The sequence below is a fragment of the Sus scrofa genome, chromosome 6 (genome assembly GCF_054392235.1).
Source record: "Sus scrofa isolate SSC_HxYL_T2T_F1_AM1 chromosome 6, Sscrofa_HxYL_maternal_Yorkshire_Landrace_v2.0, whole genome shotgun sequence".
NCBI lineage: Eukaryota > Metazoa > Chordata > Mammalia > Artiodactyla > Suidae > Sus > Sus scrofa.
The window spans coordinates 19808172-19820622 of record NC_139388.1 but is presented as its reverse complement, the minus strand read 5'-3'; the positions used below and the strand labels follow the sequence as shown (position 1 = coordinate 19820622).

The following is a 12451-nucleotide window of genomic DNA, read 5'->3' as shown; positions in this document are numbered from 1 at the left end:
GTGATGACCAAGCGTGGATAAATTTCTTTCTGTACTAGCCTTTCCTTTTATGTTTCTAAATCCCTAATTGATGTTCCTGCCCCCATGTGTGGCATGCAGATACACTCTGCCCCGGCAATGAATCCACTGCGATGCTGTCCATCCCAAGGCTTGCCCTTCAAACACTCTGCCACCTGAGGCAGAGGGTCAGGAGAGCCTTTGGGACGGCCTCATCTGGCAATACCCTTAGCTACACTGTCAGAATAAGCATGTGTACCCCTTTTCTTCTTTCTCAATTAAGCTCATACTGTCCCCATCTCTTCGTCTTTATAAATGGATCTCGATGCCCCCTGTGACAATGGGGTGCCCTTTGGCCAGACTTGGATCTCGCTGGAGCCATGTCCACAGCCACAGCACTGACAGATAGACACTCTCAAGACAGGCAGCCACGAGTGAACCTCCCTGTGATTCCAATCAACCCTGCTTCATTCACCAGACCTGGGTTCGCTCAGGCCTCCATACCCTGGCCCCGTCCGGAAACGGGAGGCTCCTCTCAAAAGGCAAGAAGGAAACTCCCCTGAGCCTTTGGAAGGGAGAAGCACAGGGATTCGCCCAGCTCTGGGTCCACCACAAAGCCACCAAAGCCCCCCATTCCTTCCACAGCAGCAGCAGCAGCAGCAGCAGCAGCAGCCGCCTGATTCTCCACCCACATCCACCACCGACGGTCAGGGCCTTGCAAATGGCCAGCTCCCGAGACCACACAGATGCTGGGCGGGTCTCCGCTCCTGCGTCTGGAGGAACACAAGGCGTTCCGACACCCAGTGACTCCTTCCAGCAGCCTTCGAAGCACACTCCCAAGCCACCAGGCTGCCGATCCACCTCCCAATGCTACAGGGACGCCTGTGTCCTCTGCCTGACAGGAGGCGTCTTGGACCAGACAGTCCCCGGTGCCCAGGAACCAACGCAAAGGCCTCTGGGCGCTTGCTGTGGCTTCCTATCCACACACTCTCCATCCCACCACTCAGCCTGCACCTGCAGCCTTGCCGCTGCACCTGGGTCCAGAAGGTGCTCTGGCGCCGTCTTGTGGACACCTGCTCTAACAGCAACTCTCAGGTTTTCCTCCTCTCTCTGCCTCAGCCGCCCCCCAGGGCGGCACTGGCTGGGGGCAATATGCTCCTGGAATGGCCTTCCCCCGCAGCTGCCGCCGCCGCGGCCGCCCCCGCCGCCGGCCTGATCTAGCAAGAAGGGCCAATCCGGGAGGGCCATTGCTCTCTCAAAGGCTTTCGGAGCCTGGAGGCCCACCTCCACCTTGCCACTCCATGCAAACCTTCAGCTCCCAACCCATCCTATCAGGACAGCCTTCTCCCTTTGGGAGATAGCCCTGCCACGATGCCGTTATGGAGACAGGTCCGTAGGTATGTACCCACTGATTTTGTTCATAGCTTTCCAGCTGTGACGCCTTCATTCCTATGCCAGAATACTGCTTCTTTCCGTTCATTCCTTTTGTCCTCTCTTTCCCTCGTGCTTCCTAGTGTATGGACCCCACCGCAGCTGGCCTGAGTTGTCTGCACGTCGATGTTTTCCCAGCAGCAGAGGTGAGCACGCCCGCCACAGGGACAAAGACAGCTCTGTTCCCCAGGGGATTGGGGGGACTCTTGGGGACACCTCCCTTTTTCGCAGTCAATCTACCAGCCTTAGGTCCGATTTCCGGACCAGCTGTATTGAGGGAACGGAAGAGGCTCCAAGGTAAAGACAAGGACGGCGTTTCAGGAGACCTCAGGCGAGAAACTGCCCAGGGATTAACACAGCTGCTCACCAAAGGATCACCGTTTGACCACCTTCCATGCACGACCCTCAGGCACTTTCCTCCTGGCACCAGAGCCCAGGTCAGCCTGGGGTCTCCCAATCAACAGCTCGACCGCAGACACCAGCCAACAGCCCAACAAAACCCCAAACCCAAGGGGAAAATGGCAAAAGACCTCAAGAGACATTTCCCGAAACAGACATGCAGAGGGCAAAAAGCACTGGGAGACATGTGCCCCGCATCCCTCATGAGGAGAGACATGCACGTCAAAGGGACTCTGCAGGACCAACCCACCTCTCTCTGAAGGGCCACCATTAGGAAGTCTACAAGGCACACATCCCTGAGAGGGTGTGGACAAGAAGATGCCCTCCTCCACGGTGGGTATTTTTGTACGTGTGGACAACCGCGATGGACCACACGATCGAGGGAATCCACAAAAATCAATAGCGGACGACCTCAGCACCCAGGCCTCCCACTCTTGGTCCTATTTCCGGAATTGGGTCTTTGAAAAATGTAAAAGCCCCCGCTATGTTCATGCAGCACACTTCCCAATAGCCAGCCATGGAAAACAACTCAATGTCCATCGAGAGATGATTGGATTAGGAAGAGAGTGGATATGTACACATTGGAATGCTCCTCAAACATTGAGAAAAAAAAAAAAGCAGAACCCCGAAAACCCCAGAGCAAGAGGAAAATGCCATTCGCAGCCATGTAGGTGGCACGAGAAGCTAGGTGACACCTCGTTTCATACTAGGTGAACTAAGTCGGAACACGAACGACACATACCAAGGGCTATCCCTTCTATGTGGAAGCTAGCAAATGGAACCAACGAACCTTTCTATGTAGAAGCAGCTCATAGACTGGAAAACATCGCTGTGGTTGCCAGATGGTAGGGGGAGGCTGTGGGAAGGCCTGGGATTTGGGAGTGGTAGAGTCAACCTCTTGTGCTTGGCATGTGTTAGCAATGAAGTCCTGCTCTATAGCACAGGGATTCTACCTGGCCACTTCTGTGGAACCAAAATGGAAGACACTGCGACCAAAAGAAGATGCATATACATGTACGACTGGATCGCGTTTGTGCTCAAGTGAAACTGGGCACCATACATCCGTGAGAATGGAAAATAATCACCGATAAAATCCCACACCCTTAATGGCTTGGGATTCCCCACAGCATGTGCTATGGTACATAGCCCTGCCTCTCAGGAGAAGCCAGGCGGGCTCCGTTGACCCTGACAAGGGGCACTGGCACTATGAGCTGGGACCCGACGTGATGACCAAGCGTGGATAAATTTCTTTCTGTACTAGCCTTTCCTTTTATGTTTCTAAATCCCTAATTGATGTTCCTGCCCCCATGTGTGGCATGCAGATACACTCTGCCCCGGCAATGAATCCACTGCGATGCTGTCCATCCCAAGGCTTGCCCTTCAAACACTCTGCCACCTGAGGCAGAGGGTCAGGAGAGCCTTTGGGACTGCCTCATCTGGCAATACCCTTAGCTACACTGTCAGAATAAGCATGTGTACCCCTTTTCTTCTTTCTCAATTAAGCTCATACTGTCCCCATCTCTTCGTCTTTATAAATGGATCTCGATGCCCCCTGTGACAATGGGGTGCCCTTTGGCCAGACTTGGATCTCGCTGGAGCCATGTCCACAGCCACAGCACTGACAGATAGACACTCTCAAGCCAGGCAGCCACGAGGGAACTCCCTGAGAGCTTGCTGGGTGATTCCAATCAACCCTGCTTCATTCACCAGACCTGGGTTCGCTCAGGCCTCCATACCCTGGCCCCGTCCGGAAACGGGAGGCTCCTCTCAAAAGGCAAGAAGGAAACTCCCCTGAGCCTTTGGAAGGGAGAAGCACAGGGATTCGCCCAGCTCTGGGTCCACCACAAAGCCACCAAAGCCCCCCATTCCTTCCGCAGCAGCAGCAGCAGCAGCAGCAGCAGCAGCAGCAGCAGCAGCAGCAGCCGCCGCCGCCGCCGCCTGATTCTCCACCCACATCCACCACCGACGGTCAGGGCCTTGCAAATGGCCAGCTCCCGAGACCACACAGATGCTGGGCGGGTCTCCGCTCCTGCGTCTGGAGGAACACAAGGCGTTCCGACACCCAGTGACTCCTTCCAGCAGCCTTCGAAGCACACTCCCAAGCCACCAGGCTGCCGATCCACCTCCCAATGCTACAGGGACGCCTGTGTCCTCTGCCTGACAGGAGGCGTCTTGGACCAGACAGTCCCCGGTGCCCAGGAACCAACGCAAAGGCCTCTGGGCGCTTGCTGTGGCTTCCTATCCACACACTCTCCATCCCACCACTCAGCCTGCACCTGCAGCCTTGCCGCTGCACCTGGGTCCAGAAGGTGCTCTGGCGCCGTCTTGTGGACACCTGCTCTAACAGCAACTCTCAGGTTTTCCTCCTCTCTCTGCCTCAGCCGCCCCCCAGGGCGGCACTGGCTGGGGGCAATATGCTCCTGGAATGGCCTTCCCCCGCAGCTGCCGCCGCCGCGGCCGCCCCCGCCGCCGGCCTGATCTAGCAAGAAGGGCCAATCCAGGAGGGCCATTGCTCTCTCAAAGGCTTTCGGAGCCTGGAGGCCCACCTCCACCTTGCCACTCCATGCAAACCTTCAGCTCCCAACCCATCCTATCAGGACAGCCTTCTCCCTTTGGGAGATAGCCCTGCCACGATGCCGTTATGGAGACAGGTCCGTAGGTATGTACCCACTGATTTTGTTCATAGCTTTCCAGCTGTGACGCCTTCATTCCTATGCCAGAATACTGCTTCTTTCCGTTCATTCCTTTTGTCCTCTCTTTCCCTCGTGCTTCCTAGTGTATGGACCCCACCGCAGCTGGCCTGAGTTGTCTGCACGTCGATGTTTTCCCAGCAGCAGAGGTGAGCACGCCCGCCACAGGGACAAAGACAGCTCTGTTCCCCAGGGGATTGGGGGGACTCTTGGGGACACCTCCCTTTTTCGCAGTCAATCTACCAGCCTTAGGTCCGATTTCCGGACCAGCTGTATTGAGGGAACGGAAGAGGCTCCAAGGTAAAGACAAGGACGGCGTTTCAGGAGACCTCAGGCGAGAAACTGCCCAGGGATTAACACAGCTGCTCACCAAAGGATCACCGTTTGACCACCTTCCATGCACGACCCTCAGGCACTTTCCTCCTGGCACCAGAGCCCAGGTCAGCCTGGGGTCTCCCAATCAACAGCTCGACCGCAGACACCAGCCAACAGCCCAACAAAACCCCAAACCCAAGGGGAAAATGGCAAAAGACCTCAAGAGACATTTCCCGAAACAGACATGCAGAGGGCAAAAAGCACTGGGAGACATGTGCCCCGCATCCCTCATGAGGAGAGACATGCACGTCAAAGGGACTCTGCAGGACCAACCCACCTCTCTCTGAAGGGCCACCATTAGGAAGTCTACAAGGCACACATCCCTGAGAGGGTGTGGACAAGAAGATGCCCTCCTCCACGGTGGGTATTTTTGTACGTGTGGACAACCGCGATGGACCACACGATCGAGGGAATCCACAAAAATCAATAGCGGACGACCTCAGCACCCAGGCCTCCCACTCTTGGTCCTATTTCCGGAATTGGGTCTTTGAAAAATGTAAAAGCCCCCGCTATGTTCATGCAGCACACTTCCCAATAGCCAGCCATGGAAAACAACTCAATGTCCATCGAGAGATGATTGGATTAGGAAGAGAGTGGATATGTACACATTGGAATGCTCCTCAAACATTGAGAAAAAAAAAAAAGCAGAACCCCGAAAACCCCAGAGCAAGAGGAAAATGCCATTCGCAGCCATGTAGGTGGCACGAGAAGCTAGGTGACACCTCGTTTCATACTAGGTGAACTAAGTCGGAACACGAACGACACATACCAAGGGCTATCCCTTCTATGTGGAAGCTAGCAAATGGAACCAACGAACCTTTCTATGTAGAAGCAGCTCATAGACTGGAAAACATCGCTGTGGTTGCCAGATGGTAGGGGGAGGCTGTGGGAAGGCCTGGGATTTGGGAGTGGTAGCGTCAACCTCTTGTGCTTGGCATGTGTTAGCAATGAAGTCCTGCTCTATAGCACAGGGATTCTACCTGGCCACTTCTGTGGAACCAAAATGGAAGACACTGCGACCAAAAGAAGATGCATATACATGTACGACTGGATCGCGTTTGTGCTCAAGTGAAACTGGGCACCATACATCCGTGAGAATGGAAAATAATCACCGATAAAATCCCACACCCTTAATGGCTTGGGATTCCCCACAGCATGTGCTATGCTACATAGCCCTGCCTCTCAGGAGAAGCCAGGCGGGCTCCGTTGACCCTGACAAGGGGCACTGGCACTATGAGCTGGGACCCGACGTGATGACCAAGCGTGGATAAATTTCTTTCTGTACTAGCCTTTCCTTTTATGTTTCTAAATCCCTAATTGATGTTCCTGCCCCCATGTGTGGCATGCAGATACACTCTGCCCCGGCAATGAATCCACTGCGATGCTGTCCATCCCAAGGCTTGCCCTTCAAACACTCTGCCACCTGAGGCAGAGGGTCAGGAGAGCCTTTGGGACGGCCTCATCTGGCAATACCCTTAGCTACACTGTCAGAATAAGCATGTGTACCCCTTTTCTTCTTTCTCAATTAAGCTCATACTGTCCCCATCTCTTCGTCTTTATAAATGGATCTCGATGCCCCCTGTGACAATGGGGTGCCCTTTGGCCAGACTTGGATCTCGCTGGAGCCATGTCCACAGCCACAGCACTGCCAGATAGACACTCTCAAGCCAGGCAGCCACGAGGGAACTCCCTGAGAGCTTGCTGGGTGATTCCAATCAACCCTGCTTCATTCACCAGACCTGGGTTCGCTCAGGCCTCCATACCCTGGCCCCGTCCGGAAACGGGAGGCTCCTCTCAAAAGGCAAGAAGGAAACTCCCCTGAGCCTTTGGAAGGGAGAAGCACAGGGATTCGCCCAGCTCTGGGTCCACCACAAAGCCACCAAAGCCCCCCATTCCTTCCACAGCAGCAGCAGCAGCAGCAGCAGCAGCAGCAGCAGCAGCAGCAGCAGCAGCAGCAGCCGCCGCCTGATTCTCCACCCACATCCACCACCGACGGTCAGGGCCTTGCAAATGGCCAGCTCCCGAGACCACACAGATGCTGGGCGGGTCTCCGCTCCTGCGTCTGGAGGAACACAAGGCGTTCCGACACCCAGTGACTCCTTCCAGCAGCCTTCGAAGCACACTCCCAAGCCACCAGGCTGCCGATCCACCTCCCAATGCTACAGGGACGCCTGTGTCCTCTGCCTGACAGGAGGCGTCTTGGACCAGACAGTCCCCGGTGCCCAGGAACCAACGCAAAGGCCTCTGGGCGCTTGCTGTGGCTTCCTATCCACACACTCTCCATCCCACCACTCAGCCTGCACCTGCAGCCTTGCCGCTGCACCTGGGTCCAGAAGGTGCTCTGGCGCCGTCTTGTGGACACCTGCTCTAACAGCAACTCTCAGGTTTTCCTCCTCTCTCTGCCTCAGCCGCCCCCCAGGGCGGCACTGGCTGGGGGCAATATGCTCCTGGAATGGCCTTCCCCCGCAGCTGCGCTGCCGCCGCCGCGGCCGCCCCCGCCGCCGGCCTGATCTAGCAAGAAGGGCCAATCCAGGAGGGCCATTGCTCTCTCAAAGGCTTTCGGAGCCTGGAGGCCCACCTCCACCTTGCCACTCCATGCAAACCTTCAGCTCCCAACCCATCCTATCAGGACAGCCTTCTCCCTTTGGGAGATAGCCCTGCCACGATGCCGTTATGGAGACAGGTCCGTAGGTATGTACCCACTGATTTTGTTCATAGCTTTCCAGCTGTGACGCCTTCATTCCTATGCCAGAATACTGCTTCTTTCCGTTCATTCCTTTTGTCCTCTCTTTCCCTCGTGCTTCCTAGTGTATGGACCCCACCGCAGCTGGCCTGAGTTGTCTGCACGTCGATGTTTTCCCAGCAGCAGAGGTGAGCACGCCCGCCACAGGGACAAAGACAGCTCTGTTCCCCAGGGGATTGGGGGGACTCTTGGGGACACCTCCCTTTTTCGCAGTCAATCTACCAGCCTTAGGTCCGATTTCCGGACCAGCTGTATTGAGGGAACGGAAGAGGCTCCAAGGTAAAGACAAGGACGGCGTTTCAGGAGACCTCAGGCGAGAAACTGCCCAGGGATTAACACAGCTGCTCACCAAAGGATCACCGTTTGACCACCTTCCATGCACGACCCTCAGGCACTTTCCTCCTGGCACCAGAGCCCAGGTCAGCCTGGGGTCTCCCAATCAACAGCTCGACCGCAGACACCAGCCAACAGCCCAACAAAACCCCAAACCCAAGGGGAAAATGGCAAAAGACCTCAAGAGACATTTCCCGAAACAGACATGCAGAGGGCAAAAAGCACTGGGAGACATGTGCCCCGCATCCCTCATGAGGAGAGACATGCACGTCAAAGGGACTCTGCAGGACCAACCCACCTCTCTCTGAAGGGCCACCATTAGGAAGTCTACAAGGCACACATCCCTGAGAGGGTGTGGACAAGAAGATGCCCTCCTCCACGGTGGGTATTTTTGTACGTGTGGACAACCGCGATGGACCACACGATCGAGGGAATCCACAAAAATCAATAGCGGACGACCTCAGCACCCAGGCCTCCCACTCTTGGTCCTATTTCCGGAATTGGGTCTTTGAAAAATGTAAAAGCCCCCGCTATGTTCATGCAGCACACTTCCCAATAGCCAGCCATGGAAAACAACTCAATGTCCATCGAGAGATGATTGGATTAGGAAGAGAGTGGATATGTACACATTGGAATGCTCCTCAAACATTGAGAAAAAAAAAAAAAAAGCAGAACCCCGAAAACCCCAGAGCAAGAGGAAAATGCCATTCGCAGCCATGTAGGTGGCACGAGAAGCTAGGTGACACCTCGTTTCATACTAGGTGAACTAAGTCGGAACACGAACGACACATACCAAGGGCTATCCCTTCTATGTGGAAGCTAGCAAATGGAACCAACGAACCTTTCTATGTAGAAGCAGCTCATAGACTGGAAAACATCGCTGTGGTTGCCAGATGGTAGGGGGAGGCTGTGGGAAGGCCTGGGATTTGGGAGTGGTAGCGTCAACCTCTTGTGCTTGGCATGTGTTAGCAATGAAGTCCTGCTCTATAGCACAGGGATTCTACCTGGCCACTTCTGTGGAACCAAAATGGAAGACACTGCGACCAAAAGAAGATGCATATACATGTACGACTGGATCGCGTTTGTGCTCAAGTGAAACTGGGCACCATACATCCGTGAGAATGGAAAATAATCACCGATAAAATCCCACACCCTTAATGGCTTGGGATTCCCCACAGCATGTGCTATGCTACATAGCCCTGCCTCTCAGGAGAAGCCAGGCGGGCTCCGTTGACCCTGACAAGGGGCACTGGCACTATGAGCTGGGACCCGACGTGATGACCAAGCGTGGATAAATTTCTTTCTGTACTAGCCTTTCCTTTTATGTTTCTAAATCCCTAATTGATGTTCCTGCCCCCATGTGTGGCATGCAGATACACTCTGCCCCGGCAATGAATCCACTGCGATGCTGTCCATCCCAAGGCTTGCCCTTCAAACACTCTGCCACCTGAGGCAGAGGGTCAGGAGAGCCTTTGGGACGGCCTCATCTGGCAATACCCTTAGCTACACTGTCAGAATAAGCATGTGTACCCCTTTTCTTCTTTCTCAATTAAGCTCATACTGTCCCCATCTCTTCGTCTTTATAAATGGATCTCGATGCCCCCTGTGACAATGGGGTGCCCTTTGGCCAGACTTGGATCTCGCTGGAGCCATGTCCACAGCCACAGCACTGACAGATAGACACTCTCAAGACAGGCAGCCACGAGTGAACCTCCCTGTGATTCCAATCAACCCTGCTTCATTCACCAGACCTGGGTTCGCTCAGGCCTCCATACCCTGGCCCCGTCCGGAAACGGGAGGCTCCTCTCAAAAGGCAAGAAGGAAACTCCCCTGAGCCTTTGGAAGGGAGAAGCACAGGGATTCGCCCAGCTCTGGGTCCACCACAAAGCCACCAAAGCCCCCCATTCCTTCCACAGCAGCAGCAGCAGCAGCAGCAGCAGCAGCCGCCTGATTCTCCACCCACATCCACCACCGACGGTCAGGGCCTTGCAAATGGCCAGCTCCCGAGACCACACAGATGCTGGGCGGGTCTCCGCTCCTGCGTCTGGAGGAACACAAGGCGTTCCGACACCCAGTGACTCCTTCCAGCAGCCTTCGAAGCACACTCCCAAGCCACCAGGCTGCTGATCCACCTCCCAATGCTACAGGGACGCCTGTGTCCTCTGCCTGACAGGAGGCGTCTTGGACCAGACAGTCCCCGGTGCCCAGGAACCAACGCAAAGGCCTCTGGGCGCTTGCTGTGGCTTCCTATCCACACACTCTCCATCCCACCACTCAGCCTGCACCTGCAGCCTTGCCGCTGCACCTGGGTCCAGAAGGTGCTCTGGCGCCGTCTTGTGGACACCTGCTCTAACAGCAACTCTCAGGTTTTCCTCCTCTCTCTGCCTCAGCCGCCCCCCAGGGCGGCACTGGCTGGGGGCAATATGCTCCTGGAATGGCCTTCCCCCGCAGCTGCCGCCGCCGCGGCCGCCCCCGCCGCCGGCCTGATCTAGCAAGAAGGGCCAATCCGGGAGGGCCATTGCTCTCTCAAAGGCTTTCGGAGCCTGGAGGCCCACCTCCACCTTGCCACTCCATGCAAACCTTCAGCTCCCAACCCATCCTATCAGGACAGCCTTCTCCCTTTGGGAGATAGCCCTGCCACGATGCCGTTATGGAGACAGGTCCGTAGGTATGTACCCACTGATTTTGTTCATAGCTTTCCAGCTGTGACGCCTTCATTCCTATGCCAGAATACTGCTTCTTTCCGTTCATTCCTTTTGTCCTCTCTTTCCCTCGTGCTTCCTAGTGTATGGACCCCACCGCAGCTGGCCTGAGTTGTCTGCACGTCGATGTTTTCCCAGCAGCAGAGGTGAGCACGCCCGCCACAGGGACAAAGACAGCTCTGTTCCCCAGGGGATTGGGGGGACTCTTGGGGACACCTCCCTTTTTCGCAGTCAATCTACCAGCCTTAGGTCCGATTTCCGGACCAGCTGTATTGAGGGAACGGAAGAGGCTCCAAGGTAAAGACAAGGACGGCGTTTCAGGAGACCTCAGGCGAGAAACTGCCCAGGGATTAACACAGCTGCTCACCAAAGGATCACCGTTTGACCACCTTCCATGCACGACCCTCAGGCACTTTCCTCCTGGCACCAGAGCCCAGGTCAGCCTGGGGTCTCCCAATCAACAGCTCGACCGCAGACACCAGCCAACAGCCCAACAAAACCCCAAACCCAAGGGGAAAATGGCAAAAGACCTCAAGAGACATTTCCCGAAACAGACATGCAGAGGGCAAAAAGCACTGGGAGACATGTGCCCCGCATCCCTCATGAGGAGAGACATGCACGTCAAAGGGACTCTGCAGGACCAACCCACCTCTCTCTGAAGGGCCACCATTAGGAAGTCTACAAGGCACACATCCCTGAGAGGGTGTGGACAAGAAGATGCCCTCCTCCACGGTGGGTATTTTTGTACGTGTGGACAACCGCGATGGACCACACGATCGAGGGAATCCACAAAAATCAATAGCGGACGACCTCAGCACCCAGGCCTCCCACTCTTGGTCCTATTTCCGGAATTGGGTCTTTGAAAAATGTAAAAGCCCCCGCTATGTTCATGCAGCACACTTCCCAATAGCCAGCCATGGAAAACAACTCAATGTCCATCGAGAGATGATTGGATTAGGAAGAGAGTGGATATGTACACATTGGAATGCTCCTCAAACATTGAGAAAAAAAAAAAAGCAGAACCCCGAAAACCCCAGAGCAAGAGGAAAATGCCATTCGCAGCCATGTAGGTGGCACGAGAAGCTAGGTGACACCTCGTTTCATACTAGGTGAACTAAGTCGGAACACGAACGACACATACCAAGGGCTATCCCTTCTATGTGGAAGCTAGCAAATGGAACCAACGAACCTTTCTATGTAGAAGCAGCTCATAGACTGGAAAACATCGCTGTGGTTGCCAGATGGTAGGGGGAGGCTGTGGGAAGGCCTGGGATTTGGGAGTGGTAGAGTCAACCTCTTGTGCTTGGCATGTGTTAGCAATGAAGTCCTGCTCTATAGCACAGGGATTCTACCTGGCCACTTCTGTGGAACCAAAATGGAAGACACTGCGACCAAAAGAAGATGCATATACATGTACGACTGGATCGCGTTTGTGCTCAAGTGAAACTGGGCACCATACATCCGTGAGAATGGAAAATAATCACCGATAAAATCCCACACCCTTAATGGCTTGGGATTCCCCACAGCATGTGCTATGGTACATAGCCCTGCCTCTCAGGAGAAGCCAGGCGGGCTCCGTTGACCCTGACAAGGGGCACTGGCACTATGAGCTGGGACCCGACGTGATGACCAAGCGTGGATAAATTTCTTTCTGTACTAGCCTTTCCTTTTATGTTTCTAAATCCCTAATTGATGTTCCTGCCCCCATGTGTGGCATGCAGATACACTCTGCCCCGGCAATGAATCCACTGCGATGCTGTCCATCCCAAGGCTTGCCCTTC

At 55.0% G+C, this 12451-nt stretch overlaps 1 long non-coding RNA gene across 1 annotated transcript; it reads left to right on the top strand.

Moving 5' to 3' along the window:
* The first annotated feature begins 5432 nt into the window (after positions 1 to 5432).
* Positions 5433 to 11686, top strand: LOC146402238 (uncharacterized). The gene is made up of 3 exons (XR_014805675.1): positions 5433 to 7583; positions 7701 to 10636; positions 10754 to 11686. It is a non-coding gene; the product is annotated as an uncharacterized LOC146402238 (long non-coding RNA).
* Positions 11687 to 12451: the final 765 nt, after the last annotated feature.